This window comes from Cetorhinus maximus, chromosome 13, assembly GCF_964194155.1.
Source record: "Cetorhinus maximus chromosome 13, sCetMax3.hap1.1, whole genome shotgun sequence".
In the NCBI taxonomy this organism is placed as follows: Eukaryota; Metazoa; Chordata; class Chondrichthyes; order Lamniformes; family Cetorhinidae; genus Cetorhinus; species Cetorhinus maximus.
In genome coordinates this window covers 62,333,708-62,351,341 of record NC_135891.1, presented here as the reverse complement: position 1 = coordinate 62,351,341, position 17,634 = coordinate 62,333,708, and the positions used below count along the sequence as shown (strand labels likewise).

The window sequence follows — 17,634 nt, the reverse complement described above, 5'->3', positions numbered from 1 at the left end:
CTGCTGGTGAACCAACTTGTTACATCACTGCAGTCCATGTGGTGTAGGTGCACCCGCAGTGCTGCTGGGAAGGGAGTTCTAGGATTTTGATCCAGTGACAAGTGAAGGATCGGCGATATATTTCCAAGTCAGGATGGTGAATGGCTCAGAGGGTAACTTCCAGGATGGTGTGTTCCCAATTGTCTGCTGCCCTTGTCCTTCTTGGTGAAAGAAGTTGTGGTTTGGAAAGTTTTGTCGAAAGAGTCTTGGGGGGTTACTGAAGTGAATCTTGTAGATGGTATACACAGCTGGCACTGTGCATTGGTGGTGGAGGGAGTGAATATTTAGGTTGGTAGATGTGATGCCAATCAAGCAAGCTGCTTTGTCCTGGATGGTGTTGAGCTTCTTGAGTGTTTTTGGGGCCACACTCATCTCGGTAAGTGGGGAGTATTCCATCACACCTGACTTGTGCCTTGTAGATGGTGGACAGGCTTTGTGGAGTTTGGAGACGAGTTACTCACCATGGAATTCCCAGCCTCTGACCTGCTCTTGTAGCCACAGCATTTATATGGCTAGTCCGCTTCAGTCAATGGTCAATGGTAACCCCCGGGATGTTGATAGTGGGGGATTCAGTGATGGTAATGCCATTGAATGTCAAGGGGCAATGGTTAGATTCTCTCTTGTTGGAGATGGTTATTGCCTGGCACTTGTGTGGCGCGAATATTACTTGCTACTTATCAGCCCAAGCCTGGATATTGTCCAGGTCTTGCTGCATTTGGGCATGGACTGCTTCAGTATCTGATGAGTTTTGAATGGTACTGATCGTGGTGCAATCATCTATGAACATCCCCATTTCTGACCTTATGATGGACATAAGGTCATTGATGAAGCAGCTGAATATGGTTGGACTGACTGAGGACACTACCCTGAGGAACTCCTGCAGTGATGTCTTGGGTCTGAGATGGTCAACCTAAAATAACCACAACCACTTTCCTTTGCTGATGATCGAGAGTAGACTGATGGGGTGGTAAATGGCCGGGTTGGATTTGTCCTGCTTTTTGTGGATAGGTCATACCTGGGAAATTTTCCACATTGTTGGGTAAATGCAAGTGTCATAGTCATACTGGAGTAGCTTAGCCAGGCTTGCAGCTAGTTCTGGAGCAGGTCTTCAGTACTATTGCCGGCATGTAGTCAGGGCTCATTGCCTTTGCAATATCCAGTGCCTTCAGCCGTTTCTTGATATCACATGGAGTGAATCGAATTTGCTGAAGACTGGCACCTGTGATGCTGGGGACCTCTGGAGGAGGCTGAGATAGATCGTCCACTTGGCACTGTTGCTGAAGATGGTTGCAAATGTTTCAGCCTTGTCTTTTGCACTGATGTGCTCATTGAGGATGGGAATATTTGTGGAGCCTTCTCCTCCTGTTTGTTATTTAATTGTCCACCACCATTCATGACTGGATGTGGCAGGACTGCAGAGCTTAGATCTGATCTTTTGGTTGTGGAATCCCTTAGCTCTGTCTACCGCTTGCTGCTTTCACTGTTTGACACGCAAGTAGTCCTGTGTTGTAGCTTCTCCAGGTTGACATCTCATTTTTAGGTATGCCTGGTGCTGCTACTGGCATGCCCTCCTGCACTCTTCACTGAACCAGGGTTGATCCCCTGGCTTGGTGGTAATGGGGGATATGCCAGGCCATGAGGTTACAGTTTGTGGCTGAATATAATTCCACTACTGCTGATGGCGCACAGCGCCTGTTGGATGCCCAGCTTTGAGATGCTGGATTCATTCTGAATCAAGCCCATTTATCAAGGCGGTAGTGCCACAGAACATGCTGGAACTTATGCTCATTGTGAAGATGAGAGTTGTCTTCATAAGGACTGTGTGGTGGTCACTCCTACCGATACTGTCATGGACAGATGCATCTGCAACAGGTAGATTGGTGAGGACGAGGCCTAGTAGGTTTTTCCCTCTTGTTGGTTCCCTCACCACCTGCTGAAGACTGAGATTGAGATTTATTCCTGTTGAATTCAATGGACCTTTGTCTGGTCCATCAGATTTTCTGTCCCACTATTAACGATTCCCGCTGTGGGCAGGGCTGGAAGATTCTGGCCCTAGTCTGGCAGCTATGCCCTTCAGGATTTATCCAGCTCAGTTAGTAGTGGTGCTACCGAGCCACTCTTGGTGATGAATATTGAGTACATTCTGTGCCCTTGTTACCCTCAGTGCTTCCTCCACGTTCAACATGTAGGAGTACTGATTCATCAGCTGAGGGAGGGCTGTACGTGGTAATCAGCAGGAGGTTTCCTTGCCCATGTTTGACATGATGCCATGAGACTTCATGGGTCTGGCATCAATGTTGAGGACTCCTAGAAACACTCCGTCTGGACTGTGTACCACTCTGCTGCCATCTCTGCTGTATCTCTCCTGCCATTGGGACAGGGCATACCAAGGGTTGGTGATGGTGGTGACGGGATGTTGGCTGTAAGGTATGATTTGGTGAATATGACCATGTTAGGCTGTCGCTTGACTAGTCTTTAGAACAATTTAGGCACAAGCCCCCAGGTGTTAGGAAGGAGGACTTTACAGGGTCAACAGGGTTGGGTGTGTCGTTGTCATTTCCGGTGCCTAAGTCGATGCCAGATGGTCCGTTGAGTTTTGTCCCTTTTTGACTTTTTTGTAGTGGTTTGGTACAACTAAGTGGTTTGCTAGGCCAGTTCAGAGGGTAGTTAAGAGTCAGCCACGTTGCTGTGGGTCTGGAGTCACATGTAGGCCAGACCAGGTAAGGATGGCAGATTTCCATCCTTAAAGGACACTAGTGAGCCAAATGAGATCTTATGACAATCGATGATAGTTTCATGGCCACCATACTGGGATTAGCTTTTGATTCCAGATTATTTTTCGATGCTGGTGTTTGTGCTCCACATCAGGGTTTCGCAATCATTTTGCTTCGGAGGACCCCCTCCCGTGTGATTAAAAAATCCACGGACTCCCTGTATCACAGCAGCAGTGCTTTACTGCATAAAAATTTAATCATTAATCATATAAATAGGAACATAGGAGCAGGAGTAGGCTACTCGGCCCTTCGAGCCTGCTCTGCCATTTGATAAGATATATATAGTGTGTGTGTGTGTTATATATATATATATAGATATATATATATTCCAGCAGAAATCCCTCTTTTTTCCTAATTTGACTGACGAGAGACATCTCACATCATTGCCCTGCCATATTCCACTTTGCATGTACTTTGTGCCTCAAGCAAGTATTAAAAAAATTGGATATGCTGTGTACATATGGTACTGGACACAAACTTAATTTCCCACGGCACAGCAGACAGTTTTCCCACCCTTGTAAATTCACTCATGAAAATACGAAACCAAAAATCTTCATTAATGATTTAATTAAATAAAATTCAGTTGCCGGCAATTATCACAAACCCTGTCTTCGTCAGTGTTTTTCTGATGGGGATTGTGACAGGATCCAAAGACAATGACTTTGGTCTTTCCAATATTTAGTTGGAGGAAATTTCAGATCATATATACACTTTTCCAAATTTTGGGCTTTTATGCAAGGCTGTAACCATCCAGCACCTGTCTAGATTTTGCCAACTACCACTTTATGAACAACATGAAAATAATAATTTAGTGAATAAAGACAAAATTTGTTAAGTGCAACTGCTGCATCAAAATCCTGGGTCAAAATCCCTCCCTTAACAGCACTGTGGGTGTACCTACACCACATGGACTGCAGCGGTTCAAGACGGCAGCTCATCATTGCCTTCTCAAGGGCAATTAGGGATGGGCAACAAATGCTGGCCCAGCCAGTGAAAATCACAACCCATGAAAGAATGGCAAAAAAAGCTTCACTACAACAATTTGTAGTGATGTAATGCCGTTAACATAAAACATCTAAAGGTGCTTCACAGAAGTGTTATCAATCAAAATTTGACACCGAGTGACATGAAATATTAGATCAGATGACCAAAAGCTTGATCAAAGAGTTAAGCTTAAAAAGAGTCTTAAAGGAGGAATTAGAGGCGACGAGGTTTAGTGAGGGAATTCCAGAGCTTCGTTGTTTGGCAGCCACCAATGGTGGAGCAATTAAAATCCGGGATGCTCATGAGACTGGCATTGGATATGACAGAGGGTTGTGGGGCAAGAGATTACAGAGATAAGGAGTGGTGAGAACATGGAGGGGTTTGATAACAAAAGATGAGAATTTTAAAATTGAGCCTTTGTTTAACCTGAAACCGATGTAGGTCAGTAACTATTAGGGCAATGGGTGAATTGGACTTGGTGCAGGTTGGGACATGGGCAGTCAGGTTTTGGGTGTCCTCCAGTTTACAGAGGACAAAATGTGTGAGGCTGGCCGGAACTGCATTAGAATAGTCAAGTCTAGAGGTAGCAAAGGCATGGATGAGGGTTTCAGCAGCGGATGACCTGAGGTAGGAGAGGAATCAGATGATGTTACAGGTGTGGAAATAGGCAGTCATAGTGTGGATATGTGGTTGGAAACTCATCTTGGTGTTGAACATCATGGTTGTGAATAACCTAGTTCAGCCTTAGACAGATACTCAGGAGAGGGATGGAATCGGTAACTAGGGAACAGAGATTGTGATAGGGTCCAAAGACGATGGCTTTGGCCTTTCTAATATTATAGTTGGAGAAAATTTTTGCTGATCCAGTACTGCATGCTAGAAAAGCAGTGTGACAGTTTAGAGACAGTGGAGGTGTTGAGAGAGGTAGTGGTGAGGTAGAGCTGGGTGTTGTCTGCAGACATGTGGAAACTTAAGTGTTTTCACTGATGTTGCTGAGGGGCATTATATTGATGAGAAGTGAGAGGGAGTTAAGGATAAGTCCTTAGGGGAAGCTAGCGATAATGATGTGGGAGTAGAAAGAGAAGGTTGTTGTACCTATTAGGAAATATTGAACAAGCTGGAATTCTTTTCTCTAGAAAAGAGAAGATGGAGAGGTGAACATATAGAGGTCCTTAAGATTAGGAAAGGGTAGACGCAGAGAAGGTGTTTCCAGTTGTTGGACAGACTAGAACTAGGGGCCATAAATATAAGATACTCAAAGAAATGCAATTGGGATTTCAGGGGAAACCCCTTAACCCAGAGTGGCTAGAATGCAGAAGCCGCTACCACAGGGAGTAGTTGAGATCCATTTAAGGGAAAGCTAGGAAAACATGAGGGAGAAAAGAACAGACAGATTTGTTGATGGGGTTAGATGAAAAGGGGTGGGAGGTGGCTCATCTAGATTCTAAATACCAGCACTGACCTCTCGGGCCGAATGGCTTGTTTTCTGTGCTGTTAATATTAAGCAATAGTAACTCTCAAAACAGAATGGAAAATATTGTTGCAAAGGAGAGATTTTCAGGTTATGAGAAAGTGCAGGGGAGTAGGTTTAATTGGATAAGTCTTTCAAAGAACTGGCACAGGCATGAAGGGTTGAATGGCCTCCTGTGTTATATGATTCAGTGATTTTTGTACAACCTCTGCACAAGTTGAAAGAGAGGGTGTTTGTACTTCAGTTGGTCTTTGTGAATGGGTTATTGGGGGCAATGAGTTGAAGAAAGCTCATTCTTATCAAGAAGGGAGCGTAGGGAAAAGTTTAACACCTTGTTCTGAACATTTGGTCTCTGTGTTTGATTTTCAGCTTTACCTGTGTGATAACCCCAGCAACTGTGACAACGAGACCCAGTATTTCAAGGCTGACAAGTGTTGTTTCAAATGTGGCCCTGGTAAGTGTATCTATCATTAGGTTGGAGGTCAAACAGAGACGAGCAGGGAAAAAACTGATAGAAACAAAATGTTTACTTGACGGAAGTATGGAAAAACTCTAAAGTGTCCATTAAGAAGAAAGATAGGTTCAAATTTGGAATGCAGACCCTTCATTGGAACAAGGACTTTTTTGTTTAATATAAGTGTTAATAAAATATTCCTGATGATGTTGCCTTTTCTTAAAGGTAGATTGACCCAATTCAGGTTTCCAATGTTACTTTTTATTAAACTTACTTATTTACCAATTTCCTATGAATGACTCTGTACCTATAACTATAAGAAGGAACACTGAAACAATAGATAATGGCTGACATGCACCTCAATGTAATTTAACCATTTTGGTTCCATATTCCTTAATATGTTTCCCCAATGAAAATCTATCAATCTCAGTTTTGAAATTTTCAATTGATTCCCGCGCCTGCATTTTAGTACTGGGCTTGGAAAATATGTGTTGGGACATTTCCTGAGTTCGGAACCTAGAGCTCATCACCTCTGTCCATACCCGCCATATTCCCGTCTCTTGGAGACAGGGTCAAGCAGGTTGTGGGTTTGCTGAGTCACAAGTCAGCATTGGAGCAGGGCGGGTGCTGGGGCAGGCTGGTTAGAAGGCCCTTCTTGGTTTGCTGGGACATTGGCCCAGCTCTCCAACATAGTTGCCTCCTAACCCTCATACCCCCTCAGCCCCACCCACCCTCCATGTCCTCATATCCCCTATGCCCCCTCCATGCCTCCTTATATCCCCCATACCACACCATGACATCTTATATCCCCCATGCTCCCCCATATCTCCATGCCAGCCCATGCCCCTTCATACCCCATGTTCCCCCCATCCATCATGGCCCTCATCCTCCTCATGCCACCTCCATGCCCCCAATACTTGCCATGCCCCCTCAATGCCCCTCATACTCACCATGCCCCTCATGTACCTTCCATAACCACTCACCCAGTATCCACTATGGGCAGACCTCAGGATATCTTTGAAAGGACATTAAAAAAATAAACCGCTAACAATCTAATAGAACTGTCATACTCAAACACAATGCATACTGAAAAAAACTCTCCTCCATAAAACCCATTCAAAATATAAATCCCCTCAGGTGGTCAATTTGTTGTAAAAACAAACTCTTATCCACTTACAACATCAAAGGCAGATAATCCTCTAATAACCTCTTAAAACTGTCAATCAAAATGTGAACATAGCACCCACCCCCCCAAAGCTGGGATAAGTGGTTATGGACCTATTGAAACTCAGTCAAGCATTCATAATAGCCCCAGCTATTAAAACAAACACTGGGAAAATTCAACAAGGCAGACCATTGAAGCTGAAACACCAGATGGCCTTTTTTTTTAAAGCTGCATATAGTGTTCATTTCCATTTCAAAATAGATTGCCTGCCAATTATTAGAGTGTAGTAGGTGTTTATATTTCGTTTCATGTTCAACAGCAAAGCAATTTTTTTCCAAAACTAAAGATGGTGGTCTTTTAAATTACAGTCCATAACGTGATGAGAGAGTTTGCCAGCACTTTGTGCTACAGTTTTGAATGTATTCTGGCACTTTCTCAATTAGGAAAATTCCTGCAATGCATGTCAACACTTACCACAATGCTGGTCAATGTAATGGTCAAATTACCTTAGCAGGACAGAGTCCTGTGATGAGTGCATTAAAAACATTGCTACGTTACAATGCAGCATCTAATAGTGACATTTGAAGATGTCAAAACATTTAACGCTTAACCTGTCAGAATGTTCCAGAATCATCGTCAGGCTTCATGGTGCTCCGAGCCTGAGGTGTGTGCAGGGTTTGCACTCAAGGCCCTCCTGGCCTATGAAAAGGCCACACAAAAATATCACAGGTTGGGAAGGCAGAGCAGTCAAAAATTCTAATTTTTAAATTTTCCTGACCCCATTCCTGCCTCCATCAGGAGTCAAAAATCTGGCCCTCAGCATCAGTCGCTTTTTTATGGAAGTTAGTTCCAGATTTTCACTATACTTTGTGTGGAGAAGTGCCTCCTGCTATCACCCCACAATGGCCTAGCTCTAATTTTAAGATTATGCCACCTCGTCCTTGAAAATAGTTTCAATCTACCTACCCTATCAAATCCTTCAATCATCTTAAACTTAAACCAAACTGATTTTAGACACTGGTGCAGGAGTTTTTTTCAGTGCCTCGATGGTAGGTGTACATTCGATGGAGCCAGTTCAGTAGTTACACTGAATGGCTGAAAGTTCACAGAATTATAGAATGATACAGCGCAGCCCATCGTGCCTATAGAAGGCTATTCAATTTGCCTCACTTCCCTGTCCTTTTTCAGACAGCTCTGATATTTTCTCCCTTTCAAGCATTTATTCAATTCTCTTTTGAAAGTTATTATTCAATCTGTTTCTACTTCCCTTTCGGGCTCTGGTACTCCAGCCGGGGCCTAACTGGTGTGTTTTATATATGTTTGGGATAACCTGCTTTTGTACTCGGCTCCTCTCTTAATAAAGCAACAATCTGAAATGCTTTCATTTTTTAGCAGTCTTCTCAACTCCTGCCACATTGAAAGACTTATTTAGTTACAACCCCAGGTTTCTCTAATCTTGTCCCCCATTTAGTTCAGATTGCCTCTCCTCATTTTTCCTACCAAAATTCATCATTTCACACTCCTCTGCATTAAATTTCATCTGCATGGGCAGGATTTTTAGGTTGGCGTGCGGGCATGATTGGCGGGCTAGGGAGTGGCCGTGTAAGGAACCACCGACTGCAATGAGCCCCCGACTGCGATTTCATGCTGGCTGGCCAATGAATAGCCAGCCATCATGAAGTGAATGCTGAAATGCTCAGCGCTGCCGGGGTCGGGGGTGAGAGGGGGGTGGGCACTGAGGTAAATGCGGGTGCAGGCCAGCGCTGAATGAAAAGTCCCTGAAGGCAGAGAGCTGCCTCAGGGAGCTGAGGACTTGAAAACCGATAAATAAAGTTTGTAAAATAAGGGAAACAATGTCCAAACATCACAATCAGTCATCTGAACAGATACGTGATAAAAATGCTGTCCACAGATTTTTATTTTTTTTTTAATTTAATAACGGAAACCTCATCTCACCCTTGGATGAGGTTTCATCAAAAATGCAAAGTCCGCCTGGCAGATCTGCCCATCCGCCAACCGTAAGGTCGGACGGACCACGAAAAATCAGGGACAATTAGAACTTTAACAACTTTACTTGTCTTCTGAGTTGTCAGCAGGCACGCTTCTGACACTCGCACGCACCCACCGACTGAAATATCGCACGAGCGCAGGATGATATCGGGATGCTCGCCCGACGTCATCTCGTGCGATTTCGCGTCCAGTCAGGTTGGGCGTGTGCCCGCTCACCGACCTATAAATTCTGCCCCATGTGTCTGTCCATTTTATCAGTCTGCCTACATCCTCCTGAAGTCTGTTCCTGTCCTCTTTGTTTGAATCTCACTCTGGATTGCTACAAACAGTACAAATATGACAGTATGACAGAGCATGAGACTCAACTTGGTACTAGTCATTCCTCGTGGTGAGGCCCTAGACTTCAGTCATGTTTCTAAGAGAAGTCGGGGTGTGGGATGGGGGGTGAGGTGAGGATTGCCAGTTGACTCATTGGCTATGGACGTTGGGGTTGTCCCAACTCCCAACATTACGCTGTGGTTTTCTTTGGCTGAATAGTGAGTGGAGGAGAAGGAACTGCACAGACTTGGAGCTCAGCAATTCCAGTTGAAAACAGAGAAAGGTGAAGGAAGAAAAATGTGTTATTGGAGTTCACTTTGTGCAGGCAACAGCAGGCAGATATTAGGAAGTGACACACGACTTTAAGTGTGCAGATGGTATTGAGTAGGCAGATGTCTGTAAAGGAGGAAGAGGTTTGTGAGGGAGTATATGTCCAAAGGGGGATAGGTGTCAATGTAGAGATTTCAACAAAGATGCAGATAGCGATGAAGAGATAAATGTCAGGAATAGACTCGATATCAATAATGCAACAGTTGGGTTTGAACACAACTTTACAGACTGACATTTTTAATCGTTAATATCAGTGATTACAGGAGCAAAGTTTGAATGACTCGTCTTGGTTGCAGAACCCTGGTTTATATTATTTTCTTGCGAATTTGATATCTTTGAGGGTGAGGTCAGTGTCCCTGCTAATAATGCAACACGTTTCATTTGAGGGACTCAGGATCAGTATTGAGAATAGCGTAGCAAGGTTGTACAGAACTGGAATCCGGTCTGATGTTAAAACCTCTCACTGGTGTGGTAGCAGACGGTGCTCCCTGTGACTGGTCAGCAGCAGTTAAATAACTCGGCCACTTCCAGCAATGATTTCAGACGTGAATGCTTGGAGGAGCGACCCTGGCTGGAGTTCTGGGTGCTCACTATTCCTCCTGATCGAGGTGATCTCTATTCCTTCTGTTTGAGTTTGTGAGATGTACAGGAGCAAATGCAATGAGGGAAGAATTGATAGTGAGAAAAAGAATAAAACATAAATATAGAGATGCAGACACTGCAATGCAGTGTTAGTGTCAAAGGGAGAGGGAGAGGAAACAAAGAATTGACAATTGGCAAAGAAAAATGGAATCCTTTAGAAGAAAGACAGTTTAATGCCTGTAAAGGTTATAATTCTGCAAGAATAGAGGGCTGTGGGTTCAAGCCTCACTCCAAACCTTGAACACTGAGATGTTAAGATGAGAATCTGCTTGTTCTGCTCCATAGATTAAAGATCCCGCAGCACGAGTCAAAGAGCAGGGAGCTCTCCTGCTCAACCAATATCACCCACAATCAGACTAACTGGCCAGTCCTGGTAGTGGGATGTTGTTGTGTGCAAAATGGCTGCCACTTCTTAGGTAACAGTCACTGTGTTTTAAAGTAATTCATTATGTGAATCCTATGACTTGTTTCTGAGGAAAGAAAAGTAAGTCATTCAATAAATGAAGGTCCTTGACTCTTACACAAAGGCATAATTCTTCTATGCGAGGTTGTGTCTTCCATTGTAATGTTGGGTGGTTTGAAGGTGGGTGTTTTATTTTTTGCAGGTTCGTTCATGAAAGCAGAGTGTGAAACAAGTGTTTATTCAAGTTGTGATCCTTGTTTGAGTGGCTTCTACCAACCTGTGTGGACCAAGGAAGATCACTGCAGGAAACACTCAGCTTGTGATTCTACAGGTGCTTTTAATTTTTTTCAATAAGGTTGTGATTAATGCTCTCCCTCTCTCCCATCTTTAGCTGTTTCTTCTTTTAGCACCTTCTTGGTTTTGGATGCTCCAGTTATCCACACAGTCTGATATGTTGGTTTCCTCTAACCTCTACCTCTTATGGCACGAGCTGTGGTTCAGTGGGCAGCTGTTTGACCTCCAAGTCAGAAGATTGTAGGTTTAAGTCCCACTCCAGAGACTTGAGCACAAAATCTAGGCTCCCACTTCAGTGTGGCACAGAGGTTTTGCTGCACTGCTATCTTTTGGATTAGATATTAAAGCAAGGCCTCATCTGCTTTCTCAAGTGGAAGTAAAAGATCTCATGACACTATTTCAAAGAAGAGCAAGGGAGTTTTCACTAGTGTCCTGGCCAATATTTACCTCTCAGCCAACATCAGTAAAACAGGTTACCTGGCCATTATCTCATTGCTGCTTATGGGATCTTGCAGTGTGTAAATTGACTGCCATGTTTCCTATGTTACAGCAGTGACAACACATCAAAAAGTAGTTCATTGGCAGTAAAGCACTCAAGGACATCCTGAGGTTGTGAAAGGTGCAAGATAAATGCAAGTCTTTTATTTTTCCTTCTCACTCTCCGCCTTCAAGCACCTTTTCAAAATTCACCTCTTTAATTAAGCCTTTCATCGCCTCTCCTCGTCTGTAAAGACTCAATTCCCATAGACTCAATGCCCTGGTACTCCATATAGGTAAAACTCTGAATGTTGAACAATGATTAGAAAGCAGAGTAAATTTAGCGTGCCTATTTAAATTGTGATGATTGATGAGATGGAACAAGGCATAAAAAACAATAAAAATAAATTCCTTTGATTCTCTTCAGTTTGGTGGTGCTGACTCATGCTCAGATGCAGTCCCTCTCATACCTTGTCCAAATAACCAACTCTGGTGTGCCAATCTGGACAGTGGAGCTTGGTGTTCCGGATCCTGCACAAGGCTGACTGGGAATGGGGTGGATTGTAATTCGTGCTGATCCGATATCTTTAGCACCGACCCTGCTGTCATTTCTCGGGTTGATTTTGTTATAATACTTGGGGTGGTTTCCTAGTCCCAAAAATGTCTGAATTGGAACTTGTCCATTCTGAGAGAGGATCACAACAGTTCCAGGGTGCTTGTGTACGTGTGCGTGCGTGTGTGTGCATGTGTCGGTGTGTTGGTCTGTGCATGTGTCTGGGTGGCTGTGTGTGCGTGTGTCGGGGTGTATGTGTGCGTGTGTCGGGGTGTGTGTTGAGTAATTGGGAAGTAGTATGGGTGTTGGGTGGGGGTAGGGAAGTGATCAGGAGAGGGGGTAACAACTGAATTGTGGGGGAGGGGAGGCAGAGTAATTGAAAGAAATGTGGTTGACCTCAAGAGGTTGCGGGGGGTGGGGTGGTGGTGGGGGTGAAGAGGAGGCAGTGACGGGGGTGCTGTGGGTGGAAGCAATCAGGAGCGGAGATGGCAACTTCAGTTGGGGACATGAAGAAGGGAGACAGCGACTGGAAGTAAAAGTGAGGCAATCTTGAAAGGGATGAGCTGTGGTTGGCGGAGGCCTGTATACTCCTGTATTTCCCGGCTCCACATTCAGGTAGGTATTTTTCACAACCTACAGTGGTCCCTTTAAGGAACACTGGTTAGACCACATGCAAGCTTAGCTTTCTGAACTAACACTGACTGTGTCCAGGGCAACCCAATTCTACAAAGGGGGCCCCAAATATGTAAATAGGTGCTAATGCCTGTTTCAGGCTTGGGCCTTAGATGCCGATACCAATATGGCGGGAGCCACACTTTCAGTTGGAATGTGCATGAGACGTGGCCGCCATATTGGATCTCAACCAGAATCTGTGGAAGAAGAGGACTAGAAATGGAAAATATTGGGGAGAGCGAGGAAATCGCTGACTGCATGTTGAACCTTGGTAACTCGAATGTGCATTCTAAAAATGACTGCTACAGGATGTGGTACATCAACCGCAAATAGAGGTGGGAGTGTGGACGTGTTTTAAACTGTGTGAGTGCATTGGTTTTGGTTGTCAGTGGCTGTGTTTTGTCGTGTGTGGTGAGTCATGTGACGGTTGTCAGTCAGGAGCGGGTTTGAAAACTGTTCTTTCGTCTCTTCAACCGGAGTTTGTGTGGCTGGATGTTCCTTCTTTCTCCAGGAGCTTCGGGGTCCAATGTGAGCTCATTCTGTACTGATGACAAGAAGTAAAATAAGAGAAAATGTGCCCTTTTATTGTTGGATGGAAATTGGTGTGGTTCACAGTTCTGTTCCTTACTTCTACTCCTGGATCCTCATGCAATCCCCAGCTCTGCTGCTCACCGCCATTACTTAACTCTCTCCATCCTTCAGCTCCACTCCAGTCTGCACCACCCAAACACTCCTCTTACAATGCTCCTCATCACCTGGCTTGATTCCTAATATCACTGTCACTTTTCGCTCCGTCCTTCAGTGCCACTCCTCAGTCTGCTCTTCAGTGCCACTCCTGGCCTCCGCTCCTCTGTCACTCATGTTTCTACTTCTCACTGTGACTCACTCCGCATGCCTCCCTTTCACTCATGGCTCTCCATTCCTCACTGTCATTTTTACCTTTTCTGCTCTGCACATTGAACATAGGAAATGCGAACGTATGAAATAGGGGAAGGACTAGGCCATTCAGCCCTCGAGCCTGCTTCACCAATCAGTCAGAATGTGGCTGATCTGATGTGTCCTTAACTCTACTTTCCTGCCTGTCCCCCATAATCCTTGACTCTCTTGCTGATCAAAAATCTGCCCAACTCAGCCTTGAATATATTCAATGACCCAACCCTCACTGCTCTCTGTGGAAGAGAATTCCAAAGTCCAGCGACGCTCTGAGAGAAGAAATTCCTCCTCATCTCAGTCTTAAATGGGAGACCCCTTATTTTGAAACTGTGCCCTCTTGTTCTGGATTCCCCCACAAAGGGAAACATCCTCTCAGCATCCACAAGCCCCTTCAGAATCTCATATGTTTCAATAAGATCACCTCTCATTCTTCTAAACTCCAATGAGTACAGGCCCAACCTGCTCAACCTTTCCTTATATGACAACCCTTCATCCCGGGAATCAGCCTAGTGAATCTTCTCTGAACTGCCTCCAATGCAAGTGTGTCCTTAGGTGACTGAAACTATACATGGTAATCTAGGAGTGGTCTCTCTGTACAGTTGTAACAAGACTTCCCTACTCTTATACTCCATCCCTCTTACAATTAAGGCCTACAGTCCATTTTTCTTCCTAATTACTTGCTGTACCTGCATGCTAACTTTTTGTGATTCAGGTACAAGGACCCACTGTACTGGTGCATTCTACAGTCTCTCTCAATTTAAATAATATTCTGTTTTTCTATTCTTCTTGCAAAAGTGGACAACCTCACATTTTCCCACATTATGCTCCATTTGCCAAATTTTTGCCTACTCACTTAATCTATCTCAATTTTTTTGCGGATTCTTTGTATCCTCCTCACAACTTTCTTTCCTACCTATCTTCACATCGTCAGCAAATTTGGCTATAGTACAGTCGGTCCCTTCATCCAAGTCATTAATATAGATCGTAAACAGTTGAGGCCCCAATACTGATCCCTGTGGCACTCCACTAGTTACAGTTTGCCAACCTAAAAATTACCCATTTATCCCGACTTTGTTTCCTGGTAGTTAGCCAATCCTTTATCCATGCTGATATATCACCCCCAACACTGTATGATCTTATTTTGTGTGGGAACCTTTGTGGCACCTTATCAAATACCTTTTGGAAATCCAGATGCTCTACAGCTACTGGTTCCCCTTTATCCACCCTGCTTGTGGATAATAGAAGAACTCTTATCAAAGAACTCTAATAAATTAGTCAAACATGATTTCCCTTTCACAAAACCAACCCTGCCTGATTGTATTATGATTTTCTAAATGTCCTGCTACTACCTCCTTGACAAATGATTCTGGCATTTTCCCAATGACAGATGTTAGATTAACTAGCCTACAGTTTCCTGCTTTCTGTCTCGCTCCTTTCTTGAACAGAGTTGCTACATTTGTGGCTTTTCAAACTGCTGGGACCTTTCCAGAATCAGGGGGCAAAATTCTGCCCTTGGCAGGTGGGCTTGGCGGAGTCAGGCGGGAAGCCGACCGCCGCCTGCAATCGGCACCACACCGCGATTTCACGCTGGTGGGCCAATTAAGGCCCGCCCAGTGTGAAACGCGAGCAGCAGCGCTGAGCGGCTGCCTGTGCGGGAGGGGGGAGGAGTGTGAGCCGGCCGAGTGTGAACTTTGTGCATGTGTGCGAGTGAGCGCTGCATAATCTCCTTGAGGCACAGAGCTGCCTCGGGGAGATGAAGAGATATAAAAAACAAGACATGTTCCCTCATGTGACTCTGTCACATGAGCAGGGACATGCTATTAATGAAAAATTAAAGATTTTATTTTATTTTTATTTGCTTTTGGAAACTTCATCCTGCCCGTGGATGAGGTTTCCAAAAAAATGCAAAGGCCGCTTGGCCTTTTTGCCTGCCCACCAACCGTTAGGTTGGACACGTAGCGAAAAATTTAATTTAATTGATTATTTAATGGCCTTACGAGGCCTTTCAATTGTCGGCAGGCGCGCGACTGCACATTGACGTCGACCAATGTCATTGTGCATTATTTCATGCTCAAGCGGGTCAGGTGCGTGCCTGCCCACCCGCCAAGTGAAAAATTCTGCCCAGGGACTTTGGAAGATTACAACCAAGCAGAGTTTCATTGACAGGAGCAGCAGCAGATCAGAAAGTGCAGGGTGTGACAGGGACAGAGGAGGGAAGGGGAGTGGCAGCATAAGGAGGAGGGAGAAGAATACGCATGAACTGGGGGGAAGGGGAGGAGGGTAAAAGAAAGAGTGACTTGAAATTTTATAGCCCCTTTCACGCCCTCATGTTATCCCAAAACCCCTTACAGCCAGTGATGTACTTTTGAAATATATTCATTGTTGTGATGTTAGAAATGTAGCAGCCAATTTTCACACAGAAAGCTCCCACAAACAGCAATGTGATAATGATCAGGCTTCTACTTATAGTGCATCAGTCCAACCAGCCTTTAGACTGAATAAAGTTCAACCCTAATTGAAAGTTTCCTTTCAACATGATAATGATACGAAATGAGTGCAGGTGGAATTCCCCACCATTTTGTGCTATGATTGCCCCTATACAATGGGGAATGGGGCTGACAGAAAGTTGTTATTTTTAAAGGGGAGGATGAAAGTGGACTGAATTTGTTGGACTGTTTCTGTTGACAAATGTGTGTTTTTTCAAGACGTGGCATTTGGACCTATTATAACTGGGAATCTTTCCCCAGGTTCAACCTTTGAGCTTGAAGGGAAGCTCTGTAATAAGGCGCAGGATAATGCCTGCCTCCATTTTGTTTATTTTTTTGCTGGTTCGGGTTTTCTCATTTCTTTATTCATTCACCTTGCATGTGGACAGCTGCTATCCAACCATTCACACTTCATCTAGACACACCTTTTGTTTCTTTAGTTTACCCATTACCATTAAACCTTTTGTTACTCAGTCTCTCCTGCCCTCCACCCTATCACAGACCATCTCTTTTGTTCTTCCTTCTGCCTCCTTCCTTTCACTTCTCAAAACCTATTACGTTTCTGTCCTCCTGAAGGGTCATCTTGACCTGCAATGTTAACTCTATTTCCCCGCAAAGATGCTGCCCGATCAGCTGAGTAGTTCTAGTATTTTCTGTTTTTATTTGAGTTCTCCCTGGTGTCTTGGTCAATATTTATCCCTCAACCAATATCACTAAAACAGATTTTCTGGTCATTATCCCATTGTTGTTTGTGGGAGCTTGCTGTGTGCAAATTGGTTGCTGTGTTTCCTACATTACAACAGTGACAACACTTCAAAAGTACTTTATTGGCTGGAAGTGCTGTGAGATGTTCTGTGGTTGTGAAAAGTGTTATATAAATATAAGTCATCATTTCCTTTTGTCACACATTCAGTTCCAACAGGTTTCATGAAACAGGAATGAGCAGGAGCCCTTGTTAGCCTCCTAATGAGATCAATAAATTCAGCAAAGAGCAGGAACTGAATCTAGAATCAGCTGATTTTTGTGGCTTAGCTTCCGTAACAAGACTGTTTACTTCCTGGGTGCAGCTCCAACAACACTCAAGAAGCTTGAAACCATCCGGACAAAGCAGCCCGCTCAATTGTCACCCCATCTGCCACCTTCAACATTCACTTTCTCCACTAATGACGCACAGTAGCAGCAGTGTGTACCACCTGCAAGATGCACTGCAGCAACTCACTAAGGCTCCTTCGGCAGCACCTTCCATGATCGCTACCACCTAGAAGGATAAGGGCAGCAGATACATGGAAACACCACCACCTGGAAGTTCCCCTCCAAGCCACACACCACCTTGACTGGAAATATATCACCGTTCCTTCACTGTTGCTGGGTCAAAATTCTGGAACTCCCTCTCTAACAGCACTGTGGGTGTACCTACACCACGTGAACTGCAGCTGTTCAAGAAGGCAGTTCACCACCACCTTCTCAAGGGGCAATTAGGGATGGGCAATAAATGCTTGCATGGTCAGTGATGCCCACATCCCATGAAAGAATAAGAAAAATAGCATTGCCTGTTCCTACTCCTACCTCAGCCCATCTCCATGCTTTTGTTAACACCAGTCTAAATGCAAACTTTTATTTATTCCTTTG

General features: G+C 44.4%; 1 pseudogene across 1 annotated transcript in view; it reads left to right on the top strand.

Moving 5' to 3' along the window:
- Nucleotides 1–17,634, top strand: part of LOC144688631 (tumor necrosis factor receptor superfamily member 5-like) — a 60,178-nt pseudogene that overhangs the window by 27,872 nt on the left and 14,672 nt on the right. The window contains exons 2-3 of the transcript XR_013578452.1: nt 5,638–5,722; nt 10,793–10,921. The product of XR_013578452.1 is annotated as a tumor necrosis factor receptor superfamily member 5-like (transcript). The remainder of the gene's footprint in view (nt 1–5,637; nt 5,723–10,792; nt 10,922–17,634) is intronic.